This window comes from Anopheles coluzzii, chromosome 2 (genome assembly GCF_943734685.1).
Source record: "Anopheles coluzzii chromosome 2, AcolN3, whole genome shotgun sequence".
NCBI lineage: Eukaryota > Metazoa > Arthropoda > Insecta > Diptera > Culicidae > Anopheles > Anopheles coluzzii.
The window spans coordinates 4,562,284-4,572,536 of NC_064670.1; the positions used below are offsets into that span (position 1 = coordinate 4,562,284).

At 49.1% G+C, this 10,253-nt stretch overlaps 1 protein-coding gene across 9 annotated transcripts in view; it reads right to left on the minus strand.

Annotated features, from left to right (window-relative positions):
- The window catches only part of LOC120952283 (cubilin), an 86,761-nt gene extending 76,508 nt beyond the window's left edge, over nt 1-10,253 (minus strand). For 3 of the 9 annotated variants that reach the window (XM_040371537.2, XM_040371535.2, XM_040371534.2), the window contains exon 1: nt 9,999-10,089. The gene's annotated coding sequence lies outside the window, so the exon portion shown is untranslated. Of the gene's footprint in view, nt 1-9,998 lie in introns of all 9 variants that reach the window. The other 6 variants (XM_040371538.2, XM_049605817.1, XR_005751256.2 and 3 more) reach the window with 5 other exon arrangements.

Here is a 10,253-nt window from a genome sequence, read left to right on the forward strand (position 1 = left end):
CCACCCAAATACTCCCCTGTGCGGGCCATGCACCCCCCCGTTTGAAATGGTAAAAGTAATACATCAATTCGAGTTTGGTGCCACTGCTACTGAACCGACCGGTGGCAGGGTGTCGAGGAACTCTTGCCTTTTAAATTGCCTGCTTTTATAGGCCGAATCCACTCCACACTAAAGCTCTTCAATTTGTCTTGAAAACAATTTATAGCAAAGTGGTGGTCCCGCTCTTGGGAGGATTTCCATGCTGAGCAGATTGACAAACAAAAAACGCACCCAACCCCACCCAACCTGTCACACTATTTCTTTGGCCAATAAAAATAATAGCGACACTTATCGCATGTCCTGTACGAGCGACGAGCCATTTCCACAACTGGCACATGAGTTCCACACTCCCACATCCGCACTGATGGAAAGGGGCGACCGGCTAAACGAGGTGGGGGGGAAGCATCATTTATCAAGCTCAGCCCAGCTCCGGCTCAAAACCACACCGGTGTAGGCTCATCCTGTTGGTAGCCCCCAAAATGCGCGGCCATATACATCCATCAGCCCCAGTAGCCCCATAGAAAGTGTGTGTGTGTGTGTGTGAGAGAGAGAGAGCGCGACTCGGTCTCGCTTCGCACGGATTCACTTCAATCTCGTTTGACGGAATAATTAACCAAGCGCCTTTGCCACACACACACAGACACACAGACACACACCCATTGCCTTCGGAACTGAGCGCGGAATGGAATCTGCTTTCCTCCTGTCATCTACCGGAATGACTTATTGTCTTTCTTTGTTACACTCGATTGCCCTTGTGCCAACCACCCGTTTCGACCCGAAAAGGCGTAATGGGGCGAACCGGCGACACCGGAGCGGCCCCGTTGTTGGCCCTTCCCCTCCCCTCCTCCCGCTTCCACAGGGGGACGCATGATAAACACATCCACCGAACCGTTGACACTAAACGATGATTCGGTAAATTTTGGCTTCTTTCACAGTGTCATCTTCATGGCCCTGCTCTGTCTGCCCCTTTTCCGTTTTCTTCCGTTAGTTATTCAAGACATGCTGCTGAAAAGGAGGAGGAGGAGGATGGAGCGAGGATGCGAAGTAAAAGAAGAGGGGGAAAAAACACATACCCCTTCGCCCCAAACACTATTTCCCACTATGGTCGCGGTGTGAGGAAACTAGCACAAGCGTTCGCGCGCGCACACACACGCACACACACAGAACATTCGCTTATCGCGACACCTACAGTCGCGCGAGGGTTACGCTGAAGTAAACTAAAACTGCTCCCAATCGCTGGCGCACATTACGTAACACGCACAACACGGTTTTGTCTCGGGCTGGGTTGTGCTGGGGTTTTTTTGTCGGATAAACCTAACCCATTTCGGTTCGCCGTGTTTGGTTATGCGGAGATGATTGATCTTGGGAATTGGCACACACACAAACACACACACTCATGCATGCAGGCCAGATGTGTAAGGCGTGTCGGTTTCACTGGAAACGACAGCTGCTTCGAGGTCGAGGTGTGAGCTTTTTTATGAGCTTCACACATTCATTAAGCGAGCATAAGAACTTCGGCAAGCTCTGCAAAAGTTGTGACTTTCCAAAACTATGGTGAAAATGAATGAAATTTTATAGTCAGAAACAGTATGTTAAAGAAATAATTCCTCAAGCATCAGAAGAGACACTTTTGATTGGATTTTCATACATTCCAACAGTCATCAGCCAACAAGCTGAGATTTCAGCTTATCAGTGAAACAATAAACATCATCACAGGTTGCTTCCAATTATGATCCGCCATGTTGGATTTTATCATTTGTGTGAAAAAAAAGATACATTTTAAAATCAATTGTAGTTTTAATAACTTTTAAAATTCGATCCAAACAATGTCTAACCTTTGTTCATAAAATAGTTATGCTTCAGCAAGAAATATCAATTATGAGCTTCATGAGCCATCCTGATTGAGCCTACGACGAATCGACGTTGGTTTACATATTTATCAGCCCAAAATAATTTATTTGCATGAGCTTTTGTTTGAAGTGTTTAGATTATCCTGCTAGTGAACCGGCTAGTGTCAAACTCCATTTAAAAAAAAAAGCTGACTGGAATTGTAAAATTCCCCCCAGTTACAGACTATGCACAAAAAGCTCTGTATCGATGGAGGCGCTTGGTGGTTCTTAAAAAAATCGAAATAATCATTTTTAAATTTATTTCCTTGTATATTATTTTCAAACTAAGGAAAATAATAGTACAATAGCGACATACAAAAACAAGTTTTCGATTATATAAAAAAAAACTTGAAAATCAACCTGCTATTAGCTCTCTCTCTCTCTCTCTCTCTCTCTCTCTCTCTCTCTCTCTCTCTCTCTCTCTCTCTCTCTCTCTCTCTCTTTTCAGAGCTAAACGAGTCACAATGGGGAAGAAATATGACACAATATTCACTTTCAAAAGCCAATAGAATAGAGCAGTAGCAGCAGCAGCAGCAGCAGTTTCTCCAACCCAGTAAGTACTGTTTGAACAAAACTGTCCCTTCTACAGAGAAATGGGAAGGGGGAAAGAAGGAAGGGACGAATCAAAATCAAATAAACAACCGTACGAAGCAGTAAGAGCTCATATGCGAATGCCAGGCAACAAAGTTTCCCACCTCCCCCTAACACCAGTATCCCATTCCGCCCCAAAACTGTGTGCACATCATTCTCCGGCAGCTACTTATGCTGACTGTTTGATGCTTTTGAGTGGCGTCCTCCACCGATCCCACTCCCACCCGCACCCGCTCGCCCGCCAAGTTCGACACAATCATCTGGCCGGGCACCATTTGCCATGCGGAATCGGTTACGCCCGGTTGGATGTGCTTCGTACCGTGCAGCTACCCAGGCGCCACCGAGCGAAGCCAATGACAATTTCATCATTTTTGTTGTGCTCCTCCGTTTCACAAACAGTGTCCTTCACTCAATTGCTGCGGCCCACTTCAAGGTGTACGGCGCCCGAATGCCGATGAAGCAAGCATGGGGCACGGCCGCGACCAACCCGGAGCAGACAACGACAACCCAAAAAAACAGTGGATGCTTGCCTTCATCCCTTCAGGGCTCGTTTGCATCGTACAAACTGACTCTGGAGCTGGCTGTGTGTCGAAGTGTGTTTATGTGTGTGTATGTGCAAAGGGATACAACACTTCCACCTCACCTTCTTATCATACCCGATCACCAGCACCAGCAGACACTAAATATGAGTGGAAATGGACAGAACATTGTGCACGGTAGATGGATGCTGCTCGCTCAAGCGAAGCAGAGATAGAGAGATAGAGAGCGAAAAAGAGGTGATAAAACATCATTATCCTTCAGCTGTACTGATTCAACCTGCGAAACCTGGAACAAACAGAGCCGACCTACCAGCTGCACCTTTCGCCCACTGCACTACTGCAGGACAGGCAGGATAGGTAGACGCAATGACAGCCGGCTGCTTTGTTTGTGGCTGCCTGTATCCCACCCGAGCCGTACCTTGTCCCCAGACGGCCATAAACAAACCAATACGTGCGTTAAGTAAATGAGAAAATAGAACGACGAGCGTAACCGGGGAAAGGTGACCGCACCGGTACCATAAAACCGTTTCTGATACGCTGTTTAGTGATGATTGATGGTTTGCACGGGAGGATGGGGAAACGACCCCAGGATAGAGAGAGAGCAGCGGCAGAGAATGAATTGCGACGCCCAGCGTACTTTGTGCGGCAGTAGATTACATTAACGGCTATGGGTATCGGTAGCACCCTCAGCCACACTCGAAAGAGGGACAGAAGGGAATAGAAGGGAAGACATCTATATAACAGGGGGCAGAAGGGGACAAAAAGAAGCACAGAATCAATGCGAACACGAACAATAAAAGAGATTTAAGGCGGTAGACACACTGTCTGGTGTGTTTGGTTGTTTGAATGTCGGCTGTTCCCCGCCTGTGACGCCGTGACGGTAGGACAGCTTCTCGATTATTTATTACGCTCAATCAGCGTTCCGGTTGATTGATTTTTGGACCAATATCTGATGAGCCCGGTCAGCGCCTGGACATTGCAAACCATTCGTCATAGTTGTGGAAAGCCAAAGCGTTCCTTTTTTTCTAACATCCGACCAGCTATTTCACAACATGTCGCTCGTTGCAGCACGCCTTAAAAGGGTTTAAAAATAGACCCGCACTCCAACACACACACACACACACACACACACACACACACACAAGTAAAACAATCCCGTTACACACTACACTGCACATCCGGCCAGTGTCCGTTGATCCGGAGCAATCCCGTCCCGATCAAACCGCATCATTTAAAGCACGTCCGCGCTTTCAATCGACAAGCTAAAAATAGCCCAACGCTATGCCCTTCGTCCACGAATCGTCCACTATCACGAGGGCACACCTTTTATCGCCTCATCCCCACCAGCTGTTTGACGAATTGGAACAGTGAGTGTGTGTGCGATGAGAAGTCCATTCTGGCAGTGGTCCAGCCCATCCAGCTATTACACGTCCCCGGAAGCAGTTTGTCAGTGAAGGCAGCGGTGAGAGGGCGGACACCGTTGGGTGGACCTGTCACCGTTAAAAGGCGTCTCCAAAACGGGACTTCCGCCCGGTGAAGGGAAAAGAAAATTTCAACAAGATTGTTACCGTGTTGTCCTTCCCTCTTCTGCTTCCCCGGACCTGCTTGCTGGCAGCAGCCAGGCGACGAACGCACCCACCGGTGCGGTGTTCGAAATAGACCGCAAGCAAGCCCGTTCCGTTCGATCTTCATTGCTACTTCTGCACTTTTTATTCGGTCGATGATTGACTGATGGTGAAAGAAGTGGTGGCAAGTGTGGGTGGGAAGAAGCAGGAGGTTGCTTGCTGCATGTGCTCCCTGGTGTCCGGGAGACAATTTGTCACATCTGACATTTCGATTTCCTTATCATCGAGCTCGACGCCGGTGGCTCTCTTCGCGGAGTGGCCCTTGAGTAAGGACCCTGTTGGACGTGCCTTTTTTTGTTTTGTTTGAACGGCCATCATCTGCCAGTCGGGAGTGGAGTGGCCCATCCCGGCAAAGGAACTTGTTGGCCGGAGGTCAGGTGAACCTTGTCAGTCCAGTGACCAGTGATGTTCGATAAATGACTTTCGTCTTTGTTGTTGTTTCCCCCCCCTCCCCCCTCATTCTTGCTCTTCTTCTTGGATTGGATTGACCGGAGCAGCTCGTCCTGCAACGGTTCGTCACATTCGCTCAGTAGCCAGCTAAATATATTGTCGTTTCAGGACGCGCTTGAACGGTTTCGGCAGTAAGGGGTGAAAATGTCAATCATTACATACCCCCTCTCCTTCCATCAACCTCTCCGCACTCCCCAACAACATCGGTTGGGACAATTTCCTGCCAACTTTTGCCACCCTTCCCTCTCCACTTTCGAACAAACTCCACAAAACATTCCATTGACATACTTTGTTGGAGGATTTGTTCGCTTCCGTTCGACGCACACACCGCCGCCGCCGCCTCCATTGTGACAAGCCACACAAAAGAAACCGGAAAAGAATGGACACAGGGTGTGTGTGTGTGTGTGCCAGTGGCTCAAAATGGGTGGATAAATCCACTTTCAAACTATTTGACTCCCGACCTACTACCCCTGCCCCCCCAAACCCCCCATACCATCCATCTATCGCCCATTGTGCTACGGCCACAAGGAAAAACCAACCAAAGCCGCCCCATACCTTGATTGATGGAAGTAGAGATGGCACGCTTGCTGGTGGTGGAACTAAAACAGCTCTCCCGCCTCCCGTACCACCTTCTTGCCAGCCAGCGTTCGGTTCGGGAGGAAAAAAATAGTTTCAAACGGTTTGGCAGGCAACTTTTTACCTCCGTAACAATGCGAAAGAGGAAAAAGCGCACACACGAGAAGGCGAGTGGAGGAAAATTTAAAAAAATTAACAAAACCAGACAATAGCAGTTTAGTTCAAGTTCCCCCACCTCCCCTCTCCTCCGCACAGTGAAAGGCACCGGGCTTACCGGGCGGCGTAATGGTGTCTTCGGGGCGGGCGGGTGCTACCTGATCCTGCGTACGGCGCCGCACGCCGCGGATGGACGGAAATTATGCAATCTTCTAACGATGTGCGAAGATTCGCTGTTGGCACTCCTTTTCGGGCCTCCTTTTGCTCCTTTTGCCCACCCACCCAGCTACCTACCATCTGCCAGAACATACACGCGCACACACACACACACACACTCGACACGGGACGCCTTTTTAAACGCGCTTTTGTTTCCTTCCTCCCAACTGCTGCGTTTCTGCGTTCTTCTCAAGACGAAATCAAAAGTAATCCGAGCCAAAAGGGGGCGGTGGGAAAAGAGTGAAGTGGGGAAAAGGAAGAAGCGGCCACCGTTGATCCCAACACTGTGGCCACGGTGTCGCGAACATAAACCACCGCGCCCCACAACATCAAACGCACACGCACACACACTGAGCGAGCTTTGCGCTGATTGCACTCATTCACTCGGGCGCTCTCTCTCTCTCTCTCTCGCGAGAGCACGCACACACACACACACACACTGCTAAGACAACTCCACCAATGCCACCATGCACGGATCTTTATCGGCAGCATCGCCGCAGCAGGCGGCCCGCACGAAACCGAGAACGTGTACATCGTCTTTTGACATATTTTCGGCACCATCATCATCAGCAGCAGCAGCTTCAGGGAGTTTGGTTTGCACCACACAGCATCGCATACCTCCCCCCCCCCCCCCCCTTGGACCATCACATCGCTCTTTCTCTCTCTCACACACACGCTCTTGCAGAAGCTCTCCGCTAAGCAGGGGCGCGTACACGAGAGATCCTTTTCTCAAATGCACTGATGATAAACTGTTCTCTTTACCATCTCGCGGCCACCACCACCATTTCGCATCTACTTTTACAGCACGCGCTGCTTGGGGCGGTGTGGTGTGTTGTATTTTGCTTCTTCTTTCGAGTGTCCCCTTTATTTTGCTCTCGCGCAGACGCTTGTTTGTCTCTCTCTCGCTCTTTCTATGCCTCTCTTCTTCGTGGGTCACATTTTGCACAAAAGCTTGCACACAGCTTGCCTCCGTGCTGGCCCCTTGCTATCCTTGCGAGCAAAAGGCGAGCGAGATAGAGCGATTGAACAACAAAGAGAGAGAGAGAGAGAGAGAGTGAGGGAGAATGAAACCGAAAAGAGAGAGAGAGAGAGCGAGCGAGCGCGAGAGTGTGCGTTTGCTCTGCCTTTTGAACTTCAGACCGCTGCCGTTTGACAGTTGAAAGGGAGTTGTCAGCAGTTCGCCCGCTTGCCAATTGGGGATGTTGATTTTTTTTTCCTTTTCTTCTGTGTTGCTCCCATCTTTTCTTTGCATTTTTTGTTTGTTGCTATAGCTGGGTGGATTTTCCCGAGAGGGGAGCTGCTGTTTTTTTTTTTCTTGCCTTTCCTTTTCTTTTCTTCTGGTTGCTGTTGTATCGTCACTGCTGGCAAATGGGTGCGCACTTGCAAACACACTCTCTTGCACACACACACACACACACACACACACACACACACACACACACACACACACACACACACACACACACACACACACACACACAAACACAAGATCTCGCGGCATGGAATCACACAAAAAAAAACCGTGCCCGTTCGACAATCGCTTTTCCGCCGCTACCGCTGGTGTTAGGAAAAGTCGAGCAGCGTACCGCGCCGCGGATAAGAATGGGCGAGATGAACCGCGACATTACATAAACTTGCTGTACCGAGCGAATTGGCGGGGGGGATAGGCAAAAAATGGCTCCCCGTAACGTGACCTACCAGGCTGCTCCATAACGCAATCAAGCGGCAGCAAGGGGGTGGGGAGGGGGATTGTGGGGTGGGGTTTTGTTGATACAAAAAATGTTTCAATTTCAACGCAACGAAATTGAATTCATTTGGAATTCGACTGTTCTGCTATTGATCTGAATATGCTTCCCTGCTCTTTGGCCCGTTTTGGGCACTTTAATGCACTGTACACTACATGAAGAGTAGGAAATTAAGTACAATATGAGAACAAAGTCTTATGCTTCAAGACGTTCGATTTATTAAACCCAACAACAACGTAAACGCTGCAGCACACTGCACATACAATTGATATTGGCTAAAGCTCAGAAGGAATTGCAATGCCAGGGAAAACAGAAGATAAAATACTTTGTTTTGCTTCATAAAGTATGAAAATTTGTTTTACGTAAAAAAAAAACAACAATCAACCAAGTATTCTGCCCCAAACCAAGAGCTCAAACGATGCTCGATGGCTACACCCAGCAGCCAACGCACGCCACACTGTCGCAGTAGAGATCGCGCTGTTCCGGAACGACGACGTTCAAACCCGTTCCATTGTCCGTTATGGTGCTTTCGTAACGTCGAGGATCTTGTTAAACGGCCTCACGAACGATCGTGAACGACTAAACGAACACACACACACACACACACAAACACACAAAACGTGTGATCGAGTTGGTTCGTGCACATGTGTTTGAAGGGTGCTTTGCCGAAAGGATGAACCGATGCTGCGGTTGGAAGAGTATGGGCAACGGAATTGGTAAAGGGGGGGGGGGGGGGGAATAGAAATACATCTTCGTTCTCTCTTTTTTTTTGCTCTACCTCCCTCCCCCCTCCAAAACTCTCTCCCTGGCTGGTGTTCGCTGGCTGGCTTTTCTCAGCACGAGTTTGAGAAGATCTCCCCTGCTCTTGCTTTCTCCGGCACAGGAGAGTTCTCCTTCTTTCTTTTTTTCATCAATTTGAAGCAGAAGGAGAAGGGCAGTTGCTCTTCACTCTTCGCTCGCTTCTCGCATCGCGTGTCCGTTTGCTGCATGCATAAACGGCTTACGTACACGCCCGTTTGAAAGCATCATGCGAAACGATCTTCTTCTGGGGCGTTGGACTACCCGACTCCCAGCGGGTCTCACGCTTTTGTTTTGTGGGCAAAGTAACGCGTTTCTTTGCAATTGTTACTTCTCACAGTGTCACTGATTGTGGGTTTTGGAGCAAAAAACAAATGAACAAAAAAATGTTACACATACAGTCACACACACAAGCACCAAAAAACGGTACGAACAGCAGCAGCAGAAGGATTTAAGCTTAGTAGCCTGCGACAATGAACCACCACCCAGTGTGAGCGAGATGGTGCGATGCATCAAAGGCGAAAAAGGAGCGACAGAGAGAGCGAGAAAGAGCGAGCGAATGCTGGATGAGCAAGAAAACGTGCGTGTGTGTCTGTGTGTGCGAGAGAGCGAAAGGGACGCCCGTACACTAATTCCTTCGCACTGGGGAGTGTTGTATCCACTGCTCCATTGACACAAAACCGTCGCCTTTTTTCCGCATCATGCTGAGGAGGAGTGAAAACCCCACACACATGGGCGTTGAACGCTTTTCTTCGGCTGGTTCTAGCGGCTGCTGCTGCTGCTGCTGCTGCTGCTGCCACTGGGCCTTGTCCACAACCTTGCGGCCTGGAGGTGGTCAGTTAGGGGTTGATTTATTTCATGCCACAAGATTATCTGTAGCACATTTACACACACACACGCGCACACACACACACATTACACAAATTTGCCCAATCCACCTGCAACTATCACGCCCGTTTCGCGAAAGCAGTCACTCGGTCACACTTGCTTCTCGGTATTTCCATTTTTTCCCCGAGGATTTTTTGGTACGAAAAAAAAAAACATCCACCACAAGATATTTGCTAATCCTTAGGCCACACATTCAAACACACACATACACACACACATTCACATGCAGTAGAAAGAATTTGTTTGTTTTTTTTTCTTCCTTTCTTGGGAGCCTCGCCTCGGCTGGGAGGTCCCAATTTGGCAGGCAGCAGTATTCCATTTTCTTTTCTCGGGTTCTTTCATTGGCCCGACGCTTACGGTACGACGCCCCAGAGGGCCCCCGATACACACGACCGCTAGACTGCTGCGATTAGTATTTTTCACTTTTGTAATTAAGATTTATTCAACTGCTATGTACCACAAAAACCCACCACTACGGCCACTAACCGATTCAACCGAGCAGAAGAAGTCCTCACGTAGTCCTACTTGCAGCTCGACCACACTAACTCGGCACTCAGACGACTCTGGCACGGCCGTACCGTTCGCTGGTGCTCTCTTGGCTGGCCATCGGGGTGTCTCCTGCTGTCCACCACACGCACACACACACACCCACAGTAAAGGGATGCTGGATGGGAAAAGCGACGTTCCAGAGCACGAGAATAAGTATACGCACACACACACATACTCACCCACGGTGTCCTC